General features: G+C 39.2%; 1 protein-coding gene across 3 annotated transcripts in view; it reads left to right on the top strand.

Annotated features, from left to right (window-relative positions):
* Positions 1-5,701: 5,701 nt before the first annotated feature.
* Positions 5,702-15,383, top strand: part of LOC120893915 (neuropeptide SIFamide receptor-like) — a 59,582-nt gene continuing 49,900 nt past the window's right edge. For 2 of the 3 annotated variants that reach the window (XM_040296144.1, XM_040296142.1), the window contains exon 1: positions 5,702-6,558. The gene's annotated coding sequence lies outside the window, so the exon portion shown is untranslated. The remainder of the gene's footprint in view (positions 6,559-15,383) is intronic. The other variant, XM_040296143.1, reaches the window with a different exon arrangement.

The following is a 15,383-nucleotide window of genomic DNA, read 5'->3' as shown; positions in this document are numbered from 1 at the left end:
TCGTATTTGTTCGCGCTTCAATAAACAACCCATGGGACTCTATATTTTTCTTTAAAAAATCTATGTTGGTTTAGTACTTAAAAGCTTTTCTGTAATAAAAGTTAAGTAAAAATGTCTGAATAAAAGGGGCTGTCCCGTGATACAGTCGTCAACTCGTATGACTCAATAACATGCCCGTCATGGGTTCAAGCCCAGAATAGACCGTCCCCCCGTAGCAAAGACTTGACTATCCGGCTGCGTGGTATTGAATAAGTCTCAAAAACCTATATAGGCCGGTATGTCCGCGTAAGACGTTACGCCACATAGAAGGAGAAGATAATAAAATAGTACCACTTTAAACTATTTAACTTTATTGCGACTTTACACTAGGTTTACGGGTTTAATACCTACCTCTACGGACACCCGTCAATTTGACGGATGGATAACGTATACGTATTTCGATTGGGTAAAATCATGAAAACCCCAATTTTATTAAAATTTTGAATCGTTTAACATGTTTTGGTTTCCATAAAAAAATTGTCTCTATAATACTAATTTATTGTAACAGTCGTTATTGTTTCAACGAACACATGAACACATGAATGTATCCTTTCGATGCTACATTTTGATCGATGTCTGCGGGAGTTTCGAAACACACGAGGAATAAGTTGATTAGCAATTCCGGTTGAGGCCACTTTATTTAAATCATTTATCAAGATTTTTTGTTTGATAATATGTGGATTATTGTTCTTTTTCATTGCTACGTTGACTTTTAATTAAAAATGTTACAACTTAGATACTTACACTAAATCTATTTAACCACATATGTATCTTAAAATCTAGGAAAGTTATGAAAATAATACTACATAGCTACAAACTCATAGTATGTAATGATACATTTACGAACAGTAAAAATCAAAACTAAACCAATGGTATTTTTAGTATTTTACTTCAAAGTTTAAATTCCGTCAAATTGACGGGTTCTGTAAAGCTATTGTTTAAGTTAGGCATTGATTTACTGATTGCAAGATAATCAGTCCTATGCATATAATAGGGGAGGGGGGTATGAGGGTGTGGGGGGAGCTTGGTCCATACGGGGCCATACGGGTGTAACTACAACTTGTATGCTTGTCCGAATAACATAATTTTAATAGCACATGTAGATTTATCCGTGATATATACAGATCGTAAAAAAATCAACAAAAAATACATGCTGTATCGGTAATTTATTGATTGCTCTTGTTATCTACATACACGTTAAAGTCTTACAATATGCCCATTCAACGTGGAAGTTTTCGTTTGAGAAATAACTTTCGTTCAAGTCTTGCGCTGGGCAACAACGACACATATTCTAATGAACGGCCAGGAACGCTTGCTGGAATGGAAACTAAAATTCCATTTTATGTCTCTGGCTGCTCCTGTTCTCTTTCGCGTTCACCGTCCCAGGATGTGGTGTTGCCCTTCATTCCAAACGTAGCATCGCAGATTTATGCTTTGCCAAACGTCACAGCGCGTTGATTAAATGGATAGCTCAGGCTGCTCCTCGTACGGGAGTGTAGCGATTACTTTACAATTCTGCTCACTGGTTGTGATGTTTACGCAAAAGTATTACACCGAACCGACATGCTGATGGAACGTGCACGGCGGACGACGGACGAACGCTTTGAACGCTCGGTCGTCCGCTCGCTAGCATGCTTACTTTCATGTGCAGCGTAATTGTACTTTATGCAACAAAATATCCGTCCTGCACATGAAAATGGATACTATATGATAAGGAAAGCTGCTAGATTTGCGGCTACACTCTACACATTGGCCGGCAGAAAGAGGGGAAAATGGGGGACAAAAACAAACTTTTACGTTACCTCCCAGGAGGACAGGTAGGTCGGCGTACTTTTTAAAACGAAAACTACACAAAGGATGTTTTTGGGAATGAAGCTATTCCACAGTTATCCTCCAAAGACAAATTAAGCTAACAGAGGAAGGCACATGGTTTACTTTCAGCTGCCAAGAAGCATTGAATGAGAACTCCACAAGCACAACGCTGTGTAACGGCCGTGCGAACGGTGGTTCGTTGGTCGGATGTTGTTATACGGCAAAGCTCGAACTGTACACCACCGAAATATTCGTCTTTAACTTGCATCCCTTTGGAGAATGGAAGTTCGGGACAAAGCGTTTTACTTAGCTGTCAAAATCAGACCTCAAAAGTTGGCCCACTTGAGAACCACGCACACAGTGATGGGTGTGCTGCATTTTACTTCATCTTAACACTGTGGACTCTTTTTTTCTCGCACACTTCTATTTCAGACACATTCGAAGACGACACTCGAGAGAATAAATTTCACAACTTTTTCGGACGACCTTCGGTGATGCTATTTCCCTTTGCTATTGCCAGATTAGATAATTGCGCAGCACATGGTGCTAATTACGAAGAAAGAAGTATGTTTTTAAACTCCCTAAGTAGGCTTTGGAAAATTAAGCTGTTTGGCGCAAGAAGCCTAGATCAAATAGCGCAAAACTACAATATACCATGCATCCCTTCGGTTGCCAAAATCTTCTAAAAAGTTTGTTGTACAGTTTTTCCTCGAGTTACGCGAATAAGGCGTTCTGGAGACATTCGCGTGAGTCGAATATCACGTTTTACAGCAAAAATATACTTTATTTATCATGAGTTTTTATTAAAATTAGTTCATTTATGTAATTTATTACTTATTTGATGAAATTGGTGTAGAAAATTCGGATATTTCTGACTTTTTATTGATTTAAAATTTTGGAAATGTTGTTAATTATTTTTCATTTGACAATTGATGGAGAAAATTTAACTGATTTGACATCTGAACTGTCAAAAATAAAAATTCGCGTAACTCGAGTGTCGCATAACTCGGGGAAAGACTGTACACCAAACCATTATGCTTTTCCTGATAATTATGCATTTAAAAAATTATCTATTTTGCAAATTTTATCGCTGTTTAAATTAATCTTTAGTTAAAATTTGAAATTATTTGCAAAGTGAAATGTTTTTAATTTAAATATAAAAAAAACAAAAGGTGCAAAAATCTTTTGCGTGCAGCCTTTTGGGGCGTTCAAACATTTAGGGTACATTGAAAAAAAAAAATACATTTTATACGATACACCTAACGCGTTGCTTTATTTAAAGAGTGTAGGAAAAGTTCGTTAGAAACGCCAATTGCGATTTGGGTCAACCAGTGCATATAAAACTGAGAATGCAGCTAAAACACCATCGTACAAATTAAAACAATTATCCCTACTGACCTACTGCGATGGGTGCAAAACAATTCTGCAGAAAAAATAAGCTTACCTCAGCTTAGACTGTTGGCACTACCTACCCCTTTACGCGCAGCAAATCAACGCTTATTTTAAAAACCGAGCGTGGTGGAATTAAAACATTTACCATTTCACGACGACAGAAATGCCCGGCTGCTACCTGTAGCCGTTTTGAACACATTCAGCTTTACGTGTTTTTATGCGCTGTACAAACGCCTAGGCTGCGCCTACCCTGCGTTCCCCCATGGCTGTGCAGTCGTGAGTTTTAACGGACGTTTTATTTCTACCCCAATGTGTCGACGCCTTGTTTAAGGGAGGACAACATATAAAAAGTGGGCAGTGAGCTTCCTTCTTTACTACCAACTACCACCAACGGTTATAGAAACATTAAGAAGAAGCGACAGTAACTTGCAACGGTAGCAGTTTTGTCATAATCAGAGCTGTTGGTGAACCCCCTGGTTGGGCCGTGGTTCTATCTAGTGTTTTGTGTTGATGAAAAACTACCTTGACGAAACTGCCAACGGTCAAAACCAACTGCTCCTATAGTGTCATCAGTTTTACCCCGTACCCGGGCGTGTACCCTCCAATTCGTGGGGGAGGGGGGAGGAATGCCCGCCCGGTTAACGACAACAACCGGGTGCGCGGCGCTGGATGGATTTGCTAGCCTGGATATTGAAAATGGTCACATATATAAGGTGAGGGCAATTATGCTTATGCTATCAGTTGATGGTTGAACAGTATTGCAACAGCACCTCCGATCAGCAGAAGAAAGCCGACCACCGATCACCGATAGTTGAGTCAGTGTATTTCTGGAGATCGAGTACGTGAATACGTGACGATCGTGTGAGGTTCATTGTTTCACGTCCCGGCTCACGGCTTAGGGCGAATGTCGGAGTAGTCGCTTGTGATTGAATTGACAAAAAGTGACTAGACCGAACACTCGTATCCTAAATCGTTGAAAAAATCGTCAGTGCAAAACAAGAAAAAGACCAGTGCGTGTAGAGAAGAAAGAATAGGTTCGTTTGAGACAGAGAGAGAGAGAGAGAGGAAGAGAAAAATTATCAAGTGTTTGAAGTCTGAAGGAACTCCCGGTGTGATATGTGAACAGTAAAGCGTTATCGCCCATATCACAGCAGTAGTTACCTACTAACTTTGCACTTTCAGGCACCGATGGAACGAGACGAGGTGCAACGTGCAGGACAGTGTTTGAAGTTGAGATCGTATATCTGTGTGTGTGCGTGTGTATTGTTTTTAAAGTTAGAAAGTAGAGTAAGGAACTAGGGTGTCAATATTGAAGGAACTTCTGCTGTGATCTGAGTTATAGATCATATCACAGTAGTTGTACTTTAATGTCGACATATCCATTAGCAGCGAGGATCGTTCAAGTTCAAGCCGATGGGCGAGTGTTACTTTGATCAAAACAGTGCTATATCGACGAAGAAGCGCGAGTCTACACATCGTTATGCGACTAACTTCGTTCAGGTGATGTTCATTAAGCAAATTCCATCACTGGGCAAAGTTTGTCGCATAAACCATTTCAATAGCCACAACACAACCACCACCACCACTACCACCACCACCAGTTTAATTTAGTAACATGCTACCACTCTTTTAAGCTTATGTCCAACAGATACGAAAGAATTGCTTTTCTTTGCTAAATAAATTGTGTTATGCACCCAAACATGCTTACCTTGAGCTGTGTTTAAATGAATAGAATCCGAAAAGCTTGCAGCCGCGATCCTTTCCTTTCTTAGCTTCGTTGTCGTGTTCTGCCGTTAATATTTTATCCATGTTATTGATTATGTCTATAGCTATTGAAATGTGCGCCCAACATGGTGCAAACACATCCACTCCTCAAAGTTTGCCGCACGAGATGCACGCTAACACGATGGTGTGTCAAAGGTTAGTCGGAGTCGATGTCAAATTATAGGCACCGATTGTTGTTCCACGCTCCAAACAATAACCGTCCGCGAGTGTGGGCGGTTTTTGAGGTACACCCAGGCCGATTGGCGGCTAATTTCGTATGCAAAACCAATTTCCTTTCCTCGGCTCGTTGCCTACAAGAGCAGTTGCCGCCGGTGTATGAAGTCGGTATGCACGTCTGTTCCGATGATGGTCGCCTCGTTAGCGATGGCGGCGCGATACTAATTTACCTCTAACTCAATAACCACCCCGTGCAAGGCGACGGCGACAATCATGGCAATGCCGGGGGTTGGCTTGCTCCCTTAGCTAGCAACAGGTGTGCAAGGGAGGTGCAGTCATTGCACATTGCGAGGAAATCACACATTTCAATCCTGCATCCTGTTGCAAGGTGAAGGCTAGCACAACAAACCAACCAGGCGCATGAATATTTCTTTTGCTCGAGGCTAGAGAACTCCGCAAGAACAGCCGCTTACAAGCCTCCGTATGCACAACGTGTGCACAGTGCTTGTTCCGTTTCCCGCCACGCTGCCGATGCTGTGCACTGTGAAGTGAACGCTTTCATTCATCGGCTTTATTGTAGTCGCGTAGGAGAAATGTGGTGAGCATGCGTATGGCGAACACGGGCTGTTGTCTTTCCGTCGCAATTGGATGCTGGCCTTTGGAGCCGCTGGTTCGCTGCGATGGTCTCAGTTTCGTGACGGCAGTCCCCACGAGTGGAGGCTATCACACACGTACACGCCTTTTGTGCTGAGTATCGCGAGTGCGTGCTGGTAGCCGTTACAGTCATTCGAAATTTCCATCACCCAAGCCCATTTCCAATGCAACCGTCGTGAGTGTGATCTAGTTGGCATTGATGAAAGCGGATCCAAATATGCCACTGCTGTCACGCCAAAGTCTGTAATTAGTGCGGAAGCCGTTCGATTCAATCGTCAGTGAAGTGCATCTGAATTGTGTATTATCGACAGAAATCAACGTTTTTCACGCTGAAATTTAGATCTTCTTCGATTGATTGTAGGTGTGTGTGTGTGCGTCCGTTTTGTTTGTGCAACTATCATCGCAGAGAATGAGAATAATTTGGTCGCTGTGTTTAGCAAACTAGTACGCATCCTTCAGACAAGATTACTCTAGTGTAAGTCATCCTTGTGCGTGTGTGTGTGTTGGTTTGTGTTTCGTATTGTACAGTGCACCAGCAGTACATGATGGCATTGTCCTTGCTAATTGTGTGTGCCACACCGCTGAATTACAGTGAACAGATGAGAGTGATTGGTTTGTACAGTGGAAGTTGGGGGTTTTTATTTTAAGTGCAGCTAAAACTAAAACGTGCTACGCAAAGTATTGATTTGCCATACATAAAGTACAAAGCCAGGTACAAAGGTGAGTGGTTGTTGTTTCGTTTCGTGTCGTTTTCATACTACATACATTCTAGGCTTGAACCCACGACGGGTATGTTGTTAACAAACTGTGTACCACGGGACCACCCCAATTAATGCTTAAATTATTTTAATGTTAAATAAAGTATGTTATAATTCAATACGTGGCTTTTCAAGGGTGAAGTGGATTATAATAGTTTTGCATCATTTTTACTTCAAATGTTATGTTTTTAGAGGTTTGTAATGTTCTATGAAGGACCATGTAAAAAGCACAATTTATGTTACAGTACTTTTCACAAAACGGCTACGATTTTAGGAACAAGGGTATTTGCGACTGAAAAAAACCAAGTCACGCACCGTTTAATGGATGGCGTACAATTATTCCTTTGAGCTAAATAAATGGTCAGTGTATTTATTTAAGAGGATAATCGTATGGATACACGATTTAAAGAATCATGTGCTTGATGAAGCGTAAACTAGAAACGGTTTCTGTTGAAGTTTCATTTATATCTTTGATGCTCGCCAATGAAAGTCAAAGATTGCGTGTTTTTTTTATCACCGATAATCACCCCCTCCAAATCCCCTTCCCCACCAAACGAATTCGGAAATTTTGGAATGCCTGTATCGGTTGATTTGATTATATACTGTACAAACAACCGTTGATAAATACTGTGACACAAAAGTTAAATTGAAATTCAATGCTTTGCAATGGAGAGCAAGACCTATCTATCATTTGCCATTAGCTATAATTCAATTTTTGTGATCTATTGCTGCGGCCCCATGGCGTTTGTTGCTGGTTATGGAATGAATAATTTAATTAGCGAGCAAGAGATACTACTCCGGTCCAGTTGTTGTGTTAATGGTGTGTAATAAGCGACTCTCTGGCAGGCCTGTCGCCATCACAGTTCCTTCCTTTGAAGCCTTATCTGTCAGGCGAAGGTAAATAAGGACCTTCGAATTAAAAGGGTTCCATACCATTCGTTGTTTCATTTTTACCGGACAATTTTCATGTCATTGTAGACACTTCTCTTACACCATGCTTGACAGTGCTTTTATCGTAACATCACAAGAGACGGATGATTCGTAGGCAAGCTTTGGCTGCGATGATGCCACTTGCAGAAATGTGTCATGCTAGACGTTTCGTGAAATCTGGAAAACTCATGCCATGGGTCGTTAGGGGTTTTCGCACTGTTCTACTAATTGAGTCTAGATCGTCCATCGTCTAGCCTTCCCAATACAAAAAGCGATGCAACAAAACAGTATTTAAAAAATACTGGCGCCACACTCGGCAGAACATAAATAAGCTTTTGGGTGGTTTTAATTTATGTTAATTCGGTTGTCGTTTAATTTACCCTTACTGCATACAAAATGGATCAAAATTATACACAGATCTTCGAGATGTATTGTGGTCACTTAAAACAAAAAACTGAAACCCTCAAAACACTACAATGATGCCAAATTTAACAAAGGTTAGGCCAACTGTAAAAAGGGATTCAAGTAAGATTCAAGTTTGTTTGAACGCAGAAACCAGAACGAATGCAAATAAGCGTTTATTAACAGGTCGTGCTATTTCGTGCACGGTTGATCATACCATCAACCAACAAAAGTAGTAAACAAGCATATAAACGTGCTGCCCACCAACAGAATGCCTAAGCGGCTTCAGTAGTGCAGGCCCTTGATTGGTGTTGAAGCGAATTAAACGAATTAGTCGCGCATTTCTTAGAACCTTTGATTTTGGGGGTCTGTTCAATGTATTAAACGAAATTATGTTCCCAGTTGTCGTGCACTCTCAACATGTTCACTTGGGCTGTAAGTAAACTGATGGAAGCTATTCATAAAGTTTATCAAATTGAAAAATCGAATTAAATTGTTCGGCCACTTCAACGCGGCATCTGCGACTGTCGCCAAAGTGTTGACAGAGAATCCTTCGCTGTTATTCCAACGGCATGCTGCGACGACGCTCGAGAATAGAGGCAAAATGAGACATTAGTCGGCTGTGGCCTTCAACAACACTTCCATACAGCTGGTGCTTGTCAATAAAAATGACAATCAGTTAAGAACGCTCTTTGAGAATAGGCGGGACTTTGGGGGTTGTTTTCAGTCGGCACGATTTCGTTATACGATAAAAGGCTTTGTTGGTTCCGAGATTGTACGATAAAAATACAGCTACAGTTGCCGCGTTGCCATTTGGATATTGTAAATAAATTAAAATAAATTATGTGCAATTGTAGTTATATTCAAAAAAAATCATTTGAAAACATTCTCACCTCTTCTTTGTTGCATACAGTATATAAACTTCCCAAAAATAATGGTGAGCGCATGTATGTATGAAATTTCAGTGCAAAAATTGGTAAACGTAGATTAAATTACACTTATAACTTGATCAATGAGGTTAATTGGTTTGAACAACTGTGTGTCCCTGTTATGTGAATCCACGTTGTACTTGTTGTACTTATTACATGTTTTTAGTTTGATTTTTTCTCATTAGTTGGTATTGGGGTCGTAAAAGTGGGGTTTGAGGCTGTTAAATATTTTATGCTGATTTTAATTGATATACCGTATTGCATTTTACCGAAGTACTGCTGCGCGATATGACGATCTTCCCCGTACGGCCATTATTAAGGCATGTGTCACATCTATCTTCAAATATCGTTGTTTTATTATTATTACTGTATCTTTGTTCTTGTAATTATCACTGCAATTAATCCATTTTTTCCAATTAATCACAATTTTCTTCGGCTGTCCGGAATTTCAAACAAAGTAAAAAAATATCTTGCTAATTCTGGACAGAATTAAAAACGTGTTGTAATAAAAATTAGAGCATAATTTTGATAAAATGCTGTTCCTGTAACGTTAAAGGAACCTCGACAATGGACTCTGATGTACTTCAATGCATCTGAACCAGACTTCGAAGAAATTACACCGGCGTAGGCTTTAAGCAAATCTGCCAAGAAAGCCTCCGATGGAGAACTGCCCAACAGAATATATTTATTTACCATGCCAACAAAGCCTACTTGAGGTCAGACATATTTTTAATTGATTCTAGTACATCATGGCAATCATCTAAAAATTTAAAAGCGGCCTGGCCAGGCACAAAATATGAAGAAATTAAATTAAAACAACATGAATGTCCGGAGTTGAAAGCTGCCCGTAATTTTAATCGTAACGGTATACGAACTCTCAAAGTCCTCAAGTAGCAATCTTACATGTATGTCATACATACTTTTCTTTGTTTTTTTTTTATAGTTTATTGACCTTGATTAAACTTAACAAACTGTTAGCATGGAAAAGAAAATTTGAATGATTTACTGGTAGGATTCCGTCATGTTGCAACCGTCATTTTGCAATTCCAATTCGTTGCGTTGCGTTGTATCGAGCAAACCATGTTTTTGTGTGAGGTTAATCATGCTAAAACAAGTATAGGTACAACCCTTGCTTATCCTCACATTCGAATTTGAATTCGAAGAACAAACTCCAATGGGAGTAAGCGTGAAAGCTACGTGACGGGTAAGTTCTACAAAAGACTAACCTCAAAAGAGACTGTTGGGAATACCTGTTCCGTGCATTGCAGTCACATCCATAGGCAATATAGCGCATCATTCGTTCGATCCGAAATGGATAAATTGATCAACTACTCACTTTGCGCTATCAACACGTACTCACCAATTCCTTTGAGAAGCAACATGAGACAGCACACTAGCTACGAAGGACTTTTACAAGTGATATAAAAAATGTGTGTATGTGTGTGTGTGTAGTGAAAGATGCTGTTGGGAAAGGGAAGTACGTGAATTCTCATACACTTACTCAGTTTCAAACGAATGCTTCCGTCCCAGCGCAGGGATTTATGCTGCGATTGTGTTGCCCTTCGGATCGGTTACAACCGTGGGCTAGCCGTGGCCATCCATCATTTCACGCAGCGTTGGTGGTAGGAAGTAGGAGCAAAAAAGTTCAAAATTGAAAAACTTACCAGATTCCACTTCTGGCGGAAATGGAACTTGGTTGATGCCCAACCGGACGGTTTTCGCTAGATGATGACGCTGGTGGTGCAAATGACTCGCTCGAAGCTAAAGTGCAGCAAAGAGCCACACAAACCGTGATTCTTGCTGCACAGCTTAAGCGGTATGAAGAAATCTCATCGCATTCGTTTCGAGATTGTCGTTCATAAAATTGCTCCTAGCGAAATAAGGCGGAAAGAAGTGGAAAACCCGGAAATTGATTGAGCTGGAAAATGTGCAGACGGGACAATATTTCTTTTCGTTAGCTTTTTGACACCTGCATCAATTTTCTGATAGTGAAAATGCGAATGGAAAATAGTTTTCTAATGCTACACTTTTATTTAATAGTTACAGGGTAGGGTGAAGATTATATATACGACATTTATGAACGTTATCAATTCTTTAAATCAGGTATGTCTAAGTGGCAGCCTGCGGGACGCATGCGGCCTCCTGAGGGTTCTGTTTGCGACCCGCGACGCTATGAAGTTATGATTAATCAAGTCTATATTTGAAATGGAATACCTTTACCATCGATTTTCGAGTTAGATATTGCGACCCGCAAAACGAATTTTCAGGTTAGCAGGTTGCCCGCCAAACAGATGAGTTTCACGCAAGTCTGCTTTATATTATAATGTTCAATAAAAGACAATATGCTGACTTACGCTTATTCCGTGCATTTTTATTTCCTTTTTTATATCGACCAACATCTTGTCCAATATTTTATACTAAAATCTCTTCCAATTTCATTTTTGTGGTATTAAAATCTCTGGGTAGTCTCATTATTGCATTTCTGGCTAAACATTAAAAGATTATCATTAGGAACAATTTTTTATTATTATTATTATTATCAAAATTAACAAAATAGTGTTTAATACATGAACCATTTTCCTTATTGACTAACCATCACCATCAGCCATTTGGCATTTGAGGTTAATAAATGAATAAATGGGGAATAATTTATTTATTTATTCGTTACATTCAATGGATAACAAGGATCCAGGAGAATGATCTTAGTTTCTAATCTAATGTAAGATAGGACATCACGTATCAATCACATAGAAATGTGTACACCGTTAAAACCCATGTTTTAAGCTATTTTTGAAAGATTGGAACGTATTGCAGAAATCGAACAAATGATTCACCTCATTAAATGTCCTACTCATCGAACTAAGTGGATCATTGTGGCCGTAGACAGATCGCCGTCGAGTCATATAAGAAAAGTAATAAGAGATGTATAAAATGTAGTTGTATATTGAGACATCTTTATAAGTTAAAATTGTTTACCAATAACTAAGTATTAACGGCTTAATAAAAACCATCTGTTCATTCGGAATGGATAACCTTTTCCTGCAAAGCTTGCAGCTCGTAATCATACTAGCGCAGAAAAGTGAGGGGCACAGTATTCAACAAAACCCGTTTTTGGTCAATCGGCAGATCAAAACAAAGAATAATGCAAATATACATCATACCATGAGTATCAAGGTATTAGGAGTCTGTTTTCAGGTAAAAAGTTATTTGTTTATGTTTTTAGTTCGTCTAGGTGCACGATATGACAAACAAGCTCAATCAGCTTGCGCTTTATATATCGAACTTAAGTATAACTGCGTTTAAGTAACATCAGCTTTGTTTTTTCCAATAACTTTTATTTACTGTGCTGCGTAAGTATGTATTATTCTGTTCGCTCTTCTCATTCGTGAGTCGTCGATTTGATCATGAGGGGTTTTTATTCTAAAAAATAATACTAAAAAATACAAATGGTTACCATATTCGCCAGTTAAGCGTCTAACTTAATTGCTCAAACGAACTCATCTATGCGTAGCGCTAAAAACGACTTAGTTCAGTCACCCTTTCGTAATACTAGCATATGAGAGCGCCCAAGAATATTTAAATGGAATTCGCACGAGCCATCGTGTTTAGTCTAAAATATACCATTTCGCTATGTACGTGACACATACTAATTTGCAGCACGAAATCGTAGGGATAGGTTGCTTGAAATTGTACTGTATCATGCATTTTCTGGCGGGCCGTTATCATTTCGCGAGAACTGAAATCGAATTTCCTTTTCCAGGTCAATCATAAATCATCCTTGCCATGCCCGGTATTGGGAACGATAAGATTTTCTTCTGGAAAATTAGTACGCATGAAAATCGCACCGGATCAGGTTTTGGGTGTTTCGGGTGTTGTAAATCAATTTTCTAATTTATTAGCCCTCCATGGCCGGGGGCCAGCTTTGACAGCCGCTAGATCGAATGCTGAAGTGATATTGCTCGTCATCATTGGAACAATCACCATCCAAGTAATGCGATACGATTGTTTTATTTTCCCTCTTATCAAACACGCACGTTATGGATGAATATGGTGGGTGAGTAATTTTCGCTGTTTCCCGAAGCGCGCAGTAGCATATGGACGTAACCATCACTCATGGAAAGAAAGGTATGGGTCATCGTGTGATGTGGCTCATCTCTCCTTGTCCATTCGTTTTGCGTTGTTGCTACACAAAAGAAGTCGGCCCTGTCGCCACCAACGGCTCGATCGGGTTACACTCTACGTCATTGCATGACTAATAATGTCTGTTCCATGATCGGATTATGTCGCTTGGCCGGGTTGGATGTCACTCTTGTCAAGGTTAGAACACTGGAAAAGATAAATTAAAACCCATCCCTTGCGGCCTGGAATGTAAAGTTATTTCAAAAGAATGCAGACCAAATTTGGCACCATTAAGAACAAAGAGTGTAATCGTAGCGTAATTGCCAAGTTGCACTATCCACGGGTCAAATATTGCCATTGCAATGCGGGACTGCTTCACACAATGCCAGAAAGCAAAGCGGGCTGGAATCGGTGGAGTAGGAAGTATTTAAAATGAGCACAAAAGCTGGTGGGATAGATGAAAAAATGGTCGCTAATGGATTCTTTTGAAAAATACATCCTATAACCGCCAGAGACTCACCGTCTGTGTAGTATATAATATTTTCGATCTGGCAAACCTATGGTCAACAATACTTGTTCTAAGCATTCTACTAAACATATTAAAGTGGAATATACATATTTCCATAATGAACTTTGAAGAACAAAGGCGTGGTTAATGTGTAAAAAATGTACTTTTGCAAATTTTACAATACGCTAGCCGATAGATAAATAATAAAATGATGTACATTATACATTGATATTAGTCTACATTTAGCTCTGTATCATTCGTCATCCTTCCAAATAAAATGCAACAATAGCGCTAAATTCAATCTTTGCGCAACCAAGTATACCAACACACATCTAAACTTTGTCGCAAAACTTTTGAGGAAATGTTTGCGGAAATGCTGTGAGTGAATACATTTTAAAGAATTCTTATGATGACACGTATTGCTTCCACGTGCTAGGGGCCAGCATATCTTGCTAGCTTATGGGTAAGACAAAAGTCGCGTGATTATTTTTAATATACGTTCGTTGTTACAAGCAAACAAATATCGACACAGTTTGAAGCCTAGTTTGTACTGCCGCGAGGAATCTCGTAAGATGCAGGGTGACCGATCGTAATTACAGTTCAAATTAAAACTTAAGCACCACTTTGAGACGAACATCAGTGTGCACCTTTGAAGCGGCACGTCTTGGCTGATAATTTGAAATTATTATCATTTTTCTCTTGCTCATTTAACAAGCTCTTGCTCTTTTCTAGATCTGCAAACCATCCGAAGCAGTGCTGGCAGGAATGCATTATGTAAAGAAATATAAACGTAAATTGAACTGACCTTAAAAACTTCATGTTTTTGCTGTTCCTTTCTAGAAGAGTACCACTATTAATGTCTAAAGCCGTGGGCGAATAGTAATCACCAGCTCCGTGGTCGGTTATATTTGGTGTTTACTTATTTTCTGCTTGTGCATAAAACACACCACCAACCAACGGACCATTTGTTTCGCAATTGCTTGTGTGCAATTTTGATCGCTGGTTGTGTGCGAAGAAGGTTGTTTTTGACAATCACTCTGGTTTCATTGTTTATTTTTGGACCTGCTGGCTGTTTCTAGAATTCATAACACATTTTATACATTCACTAGTTTAACATAATATGATTACAAAACCAATAATGTACGAGAGGATCGATAAAATCTGTCTAGTTTTTCTTGTTATTTTTTTACGCACTTCATGGTATTTAAGGTATCTTTAATGTTTGTTAAGGTACCATTATGGGAGTATAGATGCGAACAAGCTATGCTTTTTGTTCTGCTTTCTTATGTTGTTTTTCCCCTTTTTCATTTATTTTTACCAAAAAATAGTGCATGTATTGTGCGCTGTTGCATAAAATATCGTACAGTGATAGCATAAGTAAAACCGTAGGAAGTTTTAGCCACTTTACAGGCTACCCGTTGGCTTCATTTTATTACCGTTTAACCAAATGTTGTCATTAAAGCTAAAATTGACAATAAACTAAATCATAATAAGGCGCGTGCCCATGACTGCTTCAAAATGCTGCAACATTTGCTAATTATAGCCAAAAAGCTTTTCAACAGCAACAAAAAGCAATTCTCTTCATCACTAAAAAAACTTAGTACAGTTGTTCTAATTGTTTATAAATACTGTAAATAAGAATTATAAAGAGCAAAGTTATGATTTTTCCTTGATGAGTTATGATAAGGTTCACAAAAACCTACCTAAACAGTTGCAAAACAATCGATGGGAATGCCAATATAACTGTTGGTTCCAGTTTTTTGTTAAGAAAAAAGACCAATTTGCCAGGCTTCGTTTGGTAAACTATATTTTTTTACTATTCCAGGCGAATTCAAAAAGTTAAAACAAAAGGTATAAAACTTACGTTTTGACACAATTGTTACCATTTGGTTTGTTTTA

The sequence above is a fragment of the Anopheles arabiensis genome, chromosome 2 (assembly GCF_016920715.1).
Source record: "Anopheles arabiensis isolate DONGOLA chromosome 2, AaraD3, whole genome shotgun sequence".
In the NCBI taxonomy this organism is placed as follows: Eukaryota; Metazoa; Arthropoda; class Insecta; order Diptera; family Culicidae; genus Anopheles; species Anopheles arabiensis.
Note: the sequence above shows the minus strand (reverse complement) of the source record. Positions and strands in the feature narration are given on the sequence as shown.